Genomic DNA, 8,250 nt, shown 5'->3' with positions numbered 1-8,250 from the left:
CCTGTAGTGTCATTGTTTAGACTGTAGCTGCCCTGTAGCTGCTCTATTCAGCTTTTTGGCTAGACCGTGGGTTATCCTGGGAGTGCCATGTTGATCTTTTTTGCCACAGTTTAGGCTGTCCAAAAAACAGCACATAATATCTACAAAAAACAGCACCCTTTCCCTTCTCATTCCCCTTCTCCTTCACCATTATCTACAAAAAACAGCACATAATATCTGCAGTCAGTACATTAATCAAGCGCAAAAAATTCATCTTCTTCTTTTTGTAGCATAGAAAATCATCTAGTACTACTGCAAATAAACATAATTATCTCCCGACCATTATCTATAAAAAACAGCACATAATCCCCCTCTCATTCCCCTTCTCCTTCACCATTATCTCCTGACCAAATCATCTACTACTAGTGCAAATAAACATAATTTATCTCCTGCCATTATCTACAAAAAACAGCACAAAATCCCCTCTCATTCCCCTTCTCCTTCACCATTATCTCCTGACCAAATCATCTACTACTAGTGCAAATAAACACAACTATCTCCTGACCATTATGTACAAATAAAACAGCACATAATCCCCCTTCTCCTTCACCATTATCTCCTCACCAAATCAAAGACTTGCCAGCAAGATTGTTCAGCTCACTAAACTACAACATCTACTCTGTGGCGTAGATTAGAGGAAGATACCAATCGGGATTGGGGCTTGGGAGTATGAAAAACTTAAGAACAGAGATCTCAGGAGGCTACCTTTTCCTCTTCGTGGCGCTCCGTGAGGAACCAGGGAAGGACGGACCGACGGCGTGCTGGCCTTGCTGCCTCACCGACGTACACGTGCTCCTCCAGCTCGGACTCGGACCAGATGGCGCCGTCGGTGAAGGGAGAGCCGCGGGCAACGGCGCCGTCGCCTGGGTTAGGGTTAGGGATAGAGGAACAGAGGAGGAGGCGCTGGAGGGGGCAGAACGCAGAAGGAATCGAGCCAGGGCGGAATGGAACGAGGGGAGGGGGTCGCTCGGCTCGGGGTGGGCCTCTCGATGGCTAGATCTGTAGTTCTGTACACTTGATGGGCCTTGCCGCCTGCGGTCCGCTCGGTCGGCCCGGATAAAGACCGGACCGGACCGAAAAAAATTCGGTCTCCTTTTCTGGGCTCGGACCGGCTAGTTTTCCTGTCGGGCCTGGACCGTACGGGCCGGTCCTAAACGGGCCACGAGCGGGCCGGAAAGCCCGCTCGTGCCGTCCAGGCTGACCTACGGCATAGCCTCCAAGTTCTAGACAACATTGTCTTGAGATGGAAAGCAAGAAGCATGTCTTTTGCTGTTAGTTGAACTCCAGTTCCTTCCCTAATGGCAAGAACAAGCTCAACTGGGACGCCATGGAGCTTCCTCCGACCTGACCTTATTGCAGCAGCAGCTGCTCCTCCTCAAGGTACGTAGGTACTCTCTCGCCCATCTTCCATCTGCTCTTCTTTCCTTCTCTGACGCGCTCTAGGTTGACTTGACTGGTTCCCTTCCCCATGCAGGTGCACGCCTGCCTGATGGACCCAACATCCACCACTAGATACCTCCAAACACCAGGGTTAGTTGTTGCTGGCCGCACACTGGCGCCGAGACACGCACAAGTTCGGCTCTTCCTGCTACTGCCCTTGCTCCGACGGCATAGGTGGTGGTTCCTCTCCTCTGCCCTCATGCTCTCTCTCTCTCTCTCTCTCTCTCTCTCTCTCTCTCTCTCTCTCTCTCTCTCTCGATTTCTAGTGTTTGTTCTTTTTGGCTGTGCTTCTAGTGTTTGCTTCTGTGATGCTAATTAATTACCGTCACCCATTTATTGGGTTTAGCCCTCAACTGATAATTTGGCCTTGTTTTTATCTACTAGCACAATGACACGATTATTTGATTTCTCCTAGGCTTATTTTTTGACAATACCTACCTCATTGATATGTAAATCAGCTTGCCTCTTTTTATTAATGTCTAAGTGTTGAAACCATAAAAATTTATCATTTTTTCTTGTTTTATTGTGCTGGCCATCGAGCCATGGCCTACTATGACGATTTAATGTTTGGTTCTGTGGTGTGGTGGTCTTCCGGCCACCACAGGCAAGCAATTAACATCAGCTCTCTTTGCCAATCAAACTGCTCTCTCAGACATTTTTGCCCTAGGTAGGGCCCTTTCCTGGTTGCTAACAAATACAACAAAATGCTTGTGTGTTGTGTAGTGCTATTGTGCACTATAGGCTATTTTTTGTAACATTTTGATAGAACAAGTTCTGTCATTTTCTCAGAATAGATATTACTTATGTTATGTGCTTTCAGTTTAAAGATAATTTTTCTTACATGTCCAGCTTACCTATGATTTATGTGTATGTGCAGGGCTAAAGGTCATGGCTCAGTGGACTACCGCCTCCTCGGTGACCACATCAGCTTCCCCCCGCCATGAGATGAAAGTCATTTGGTTTTGACCATGATGGTTTCTTTGTTCTGGTGAGTCCCCCGGTATTCTCTCTCTATCTCTCCGTGGTCCCTGAGATGGTCCGGCCATCCAGCAAAATGTTTGTGGTGGTGGTCTCCAGCGACCACAGTCTTGTATCTTGTCATTAAAGATGGTTCCCTTGTTGATATTGTATGTGAAGTTTGTTAGGGTAGTAATTTAGCCCTGATCTTATCTACTAGCTAGTGACATGTCTTTGATTCCTAGGTTTTTCCTTTTTTTAGCAGCAACTCAAAGACATGTAAATAAGCTTGTCTCTGTACCTATTGCCATCTAACCGTGGTGCCGGCCATCGAGCCCAGCACTTAGTGTTCGGATCTGAGGTGGTGGTCTTCTAGCCGCCGCAATCATGTTGTTGTCATCTTCTTTCTTATTGTTCTTTTCTTATACTTCTGTGCCGGTTAGGCCCTTCCTACTCCATGACAAGTTGCTTGATATTTACCATCATTGAATTGTATTAGTTGGATTTAAATTGAAAGCTAATTGTTACTTGATCTTCTACTGTTCAGTTGACCATTTACTGTTGCTTTCGTTCTCTATCAATGTTGATTCTTTAGACTAATCCATAATTTGGAAATCTGGATTAATTCCAGATTTTCCTAAGCGCTAGCTCCAAAGGCAAAGCATCTCCATTTTGATGATGTAATATTCTACCAAAATACTTTTTTATTAACTGAAATTTAGCACTTGGTACAATGATTGATGTCATATTAGCATGCATGTGTGCTTACCCGGTTTTGTGTTTCATGTCAACTTAATGCAGCGTGTGCTTTATGTGTTTTTTTTAGTGTGCGGCTTTACCTGGATTTAATGTTGGAATCCCTGCTTGCCCCACAGATCTGCGCCTCTACCTATATGCTTGGATGGTGACTGAACTGGTCGGTGGTGGAAAGCATCATAACCTCTATGCCAGGATACTATGGCTTGGCGGGTTACCTCCTTGGCAACTACCTTGGCTCCCCCCGTGGCACAATGATGATGTTTTGGATGCAACCAGGGTGGTGGTTGCCACCTCTTCTTCTGTTCTGGTGGGTTCCTTCTCCTCTCCTTCTCCCTTTAGCTTAGATGGCCCAGCTATCGAGTGGTGGTTGATTCTGATGCCGGTCATCAAGCCAATTAATTAGGATTCAGTTATGTGGTCATAATGTCTGTGGTATGTGCTCCCTGTGTTGGCTAGGTCCTCGTGGTATTGTATATACCATTTGTCTAGGGTTTACAACTTGACATGAAATTAATAGATCTTTTTACCGCACTTTCTCTAGGGTTGGGTACTGGTCCATATATAATCTGCGGGGATCGCTAACACAGGTCTTTTACTTGTTAACGTCTATAATATAGAATAAACAGAATGATGGTATGTTATGGTCGTATGGTCTTTGTAGGATTGTAATAAGGAATAGGTACTATACTTTATCTTGGTTGTTCTGCTGTTACCTAACCTGGTCATACATATTGTGTATAAGGATGAAATGATCTAGGATAAAATCCTAAGTATATGCTTGTATGCAGGTGGTGCTATTAGATATAACCTTTTATCAGCATGAATATTGGATTATTGCAAAAAAAACATGAATATTATATATTCACCAAGTTTATCATCTGATTGTAAGTTCCAAAAAACCATGGTTGCTTCCTTCATGTTTCATGTAATTAACATGTACTACCTCTAGCCTACCAAAACGTCATATATTTTGGCTCGGAGGTAGTATAGTTTTAGCGAACCAGTTCCCATGTGCGTTCTTTGCATGTTGATGCCAAGATAGCATGAATATATGCTCAACATGCTTGAATTATTCATTTTTTATTAACCACATTTAGCATACTAAACCCGATACAGTGATTGATGTCAACCCAACCTGCAGCATGCTTACACAGTTTAGGTGATTTTTGTCAACTTAATACATCATCTGATTTGTGTGTTGTTTTCAGTGAAGCAGTTCTTCAATGTTGGAATGCCCGCTTGAGGTAGTGATCCATGGTTGTGCGCCAGCATTGAGGGGACGATGGTGGCTGTGTTCTCCCTGTCCGGCTAACACAACTCGGAGAACTACATCGACTTCTTGTTTCTGGTCAGTCCCTCCTCCCTCTCTCCATGTGCCCTAAGATGGTCCGGCCATCGAGTTGTTGACGGTTTTGTTGCCTTCCATCGAGCCATTGGTTTAGGGCTTGGTTCTGTGATGAACTTTTTGAAAATTTGTCCTTTTGCTACTTTATATGTTGTTTTGTTGGGTTCTGATACTTATTTAGGATTTTGGCATGCTACTCTTTAGGGTGTAGACTGAAACTTATAATATCTGACTGTAAAAACCCCAGCAACCGAACCGGTGAACCAGCGGTCTGACCAGTAAAAACCTGAACCGAAGGCCTCTGTGATATATCAAGAAGCACTTCCTTGACGTTTTTTTAAAGTATGCACACAACAGCAATGTTCTGACTCGCGAATTCAACTTGTGAACTCGACTCAATCCTTTTTAGGGAAATGTTTGTGATATATATCAAGAAGCACTTCCTTGACATGGTCTTCAATACGATGAATTCATGATGTCCTTGTTAGATTCTAGAGAAGTTTGCTCACTATGGCCATAAGAATAATTATGCACTGCTTTTTTAGGGGAAGTTCTCCTCTGTTTTAAGAAGGAATATTTATCTAGGTTTACGTTCCTAGGATGTAATAGATCCCTTGTGATTCTGTATAGGGGGGCTGCTACTTATCCGGAAGCAGCATAATTGGCTTGGTATCTGAAATAGATAGTTCCTTTCTTTTGGCATTTTATTTTCTAAGATAGATGGTAATGTTCCTTGTTACTCTACAAAGGAAGTATGCAAAGGATGCACGGTAATCCGAGATAGATATTTTTTAAATGCTAATGTTACTTGTTTGCATAATCATGATAATTCGTTTTGTCCGTTTGAGTTTTGACACCACATGTGTCTAGAACTAGGGTGCTGAATAAAATAACTATTGATCTATGAAGAGGATATATATGAATGCAGCTGGGGTTCGTGTGAATTGCCATTGAGCAAGTTGCTCTATTGGGTTTAGGGTGTCTAATTGAGCCATTGGGCCGGCTGTTGCTACTCTAATCATATAGACATATTTGATTCCTTTCTATTTCATGTAATTAACATGTGTAGTTTTAGTGAACCAGCTTCCCAGTGTGTGCTTTGCATGTTGCTGGATTCATGAATGCTTTTTTTGATCTAACGTGGGCACGATGCAAGTATGCATGACTTATTCCTTTTGTTATTAACCGCATTTTAGCACAGTAAACCTGATACCGTGATTGATGTCAACCCAGCATGCATGTGTGCTTACATAGTTTTTGTGATTCTTGTCAACTTAATGCAGCGTGTGCTTTGCGTGTTGTTTTCAGTGAAGCAGTTCTTCAGTGTTGGAATCCCCCTTGGCTTTGCGCCAACATCGACGAGATGACAGCTGATGTGTTGTAATCTCCTTGTTTGGCTACCACAGCTCGGAGGGACTATCTCAGCTTCTTGTTTCTGGTGAGTCTCTCCTCCCTATCTCCGTGCCCTAAGGTGGTCCAGTCGTTGAGCCGTGGCCGGTTGTGGTGCCTGCCATCAAGCCAATGATTTAGGGCTCGGTTATGTAGGCATGTTGCCTGATGGTGGTCTTCCACCATAATCTTTAGATCCTGGTATGATCTTGTTGTTGAAATTGGACCTTGTGTTGATTAGGCCCTTCTGCTACTCTATATGTTGTTTTGTTTGATTTTGATACTTATTTAGGATTTTGGCATGCTACAGTCTACAGTTTAAGGCATAGAATGAACCTAATGTAATTGCATGCAACGTCATACTTCTAGTTGATTAAATCTGTCGGAGTTACCATCTTACTGGCGGGAAAAGAACATGGTACTAGAGCCTGCTAATACATGACTAGTGTTTCTTTTAGTTCTTGTTGTATCGTAAGAAAGACATGATTTCATCTTCTCATCAATAGCTGTGTTCATGCTTGCTTGAATTTTGGTTAGTCTTCTTGTCTATGCATTTCTTTGATTCTGTAGTTCACAGCAAACATTTTACTTCCTTGCATCCAACCGCAAGGGTTTGAGTCAACGTGATCTTTGTGTTGTTAGACTAAGTTGAAATTATAACTCTTATTGAAATTGATATAAAATGTGATACTATCATTTTCTTGGAATCTGTCATGTTTTTGTGTTGCAATAGTTGGAGCTTTTTAGCATTGATTTGGTTGCTTAAGAGATGCATTTTTGTCTGTATCCACTGCCTGAAGCATGAGTGTGGTCTCCTCTTTACTCTATGGACATGACTTAGTCCTTGAGCATCCATTTGCTTCGATGGGTACTAGGCATGAAAATAAGGCCATTTATGACTGCCATTCATGATTTTTAATTGAGAAAGTAGCTGCTAGCTTGTGCTCGATATCCATTACCACATATCTGTCATGTTAAAACTGTGCATTTCTTTTGAACAGGTCATGTTCAAACCTTGTGCAAAACCAAGGCAGAAAGTGCCGAAACAAAGTCTGGCAAAACGGCAAGGAACCGGAGTTTTAGTTTGCACAACACACGGAGTTGTGTACTGAGAACAAGTGCCTCATAAAACCACATGTCTTTGCTGACGTTCCTGGTGGCTATTTGGGCTAGCTATGTATGTATGCGAGATAGATAGCTGGTCTGTTTTCAGATTCTATGAAGAATGCATGTTGTGAATGAGGATAAATGAAATAAAATTCTTCACTTTGGCCGATTCATGATTGGCTGAGTGAGAGACATTTTGGTTATGCAAATGGTTGGCTAGCTGGTTTTCACAGCTTCCCTTTTTTCCTTTCGGGATGAGCCTTATTCCTGCCCTGGTGTACACCTTGCTGTGATGTAATATATGATAAATATCATTCCCATGACAGCAACTTGCTTGTGTTGACTGATTTGCATTTCATATCACAACTTACCACCTCCGTTCAAACATATATGACGTTTTGGTGGGCTATAAACTAGCCTGCCGAAACGTCTTATATTTCGGAATGGAGGTGGTATCGTCGCCCTCAAATTAAGTGTCCCAATAATCTGATACTATTGGTTTTCCAAACTGTATTGACTATGAAAAATAAATCAAATGTGAGTAACCCGGCCACGGGATTTTGTCAGATATGCCTAATCCTGAAATCTAGCTGGCAAATCCGCCTATCTAACTAAATCTACATAGAAACCTCTCAAAATCTACACAGAAATGGCCGAATCAAATCAAGAGCAGTACCCTTTTGTTATTACTGCCATTTGTTGGTTCAAATATGAATGTATACAAGCATTAGACAAAATGAGAAAATAAGAAAGATTGGTTGTTCAAATATAAATATATACTAGACAGATCATTAGACACAATGAAAAAGAAAGACATAGGGAAGATTTGGCTGCAAAAAGGGAAAAATGACTTGCGTTGTTTGAGGGAATCCAACGTACCAGGCTACCAGCTGTCCGGCTTATTATTGGGAGGAAGGAGCAACAAACTGTCTTCCACTTTTTAAGGCCCTCCTCAACTTCGATTATTTCCCAAACCGATGCGTCGCCTCCATTACTCCCTCCCTCCCTCTCATTCGTTTGTGTGCTTGATCCAATCGATCCATTGGCTCTCGCTCGCGTCACGCGGATCGGGATCCCATCCGATGCCTCGCCGCCTTCCCCGCTAGCAACTACCGACGTTGCGCGTCTCTCTCCCCCTCTATAAATGGCCTTCCTCCCCATCCATCCATCCCCCCTTGCTCCTCCTTTCTCCTCAATCCAACCCCAAGCGCAGC

General features: G+C 42.8%; 1 long non-coding RNA gene across 2 annotated transcripts; it reads left to right on the top strand.

The window, feature by feature from the left end:
• The first annotated feature begins 1,100 nt into the window (after positions 1–1,100).
• On the top strand, positions 1,101–7,287 carry LOC119278624. Of its 2 annotated transcripts, none has more exons than XR_005137897.1 (7): positions 1,101–1,419; positions 1,514–1,656; positions 2,357–2,467; positions 3,263–3,502; positions 4,404–4,543; positions 5,849–5,978; positions 6,931–7,287. It is a non-coding gene; the product is annotated as an uncharacterized LOC119278624 (long non-coding RNA). The 2 variants fall into 2 exon arrangements; XR_005137896.1 differs by having other exon boundaries at positions 1,189–1,419; positions 1,514–1,653; positions 6,931–7,285.
• Positions 7,288–8,250: the final 963 nt, after the last annotated feature.

This window comes from Triticum dicoccoides, chromosome 3B (genome assembly GCF_002162155.2).
Source record: "Triticum dicoccoides isolate Atlit2015 ecotype Zavitan chromosome 3B, WEW_v2.0, whole genome shotgun sequence".
NCBI lineage: Eukaryota > Viridiplantae > Streptophyta > Magnoliopsida > Poales > Poaceae > Triticum > Triticum dicoccoides.
This window is presented reverse-complemented; position numbering and strand designations above follow the sequence as displayed.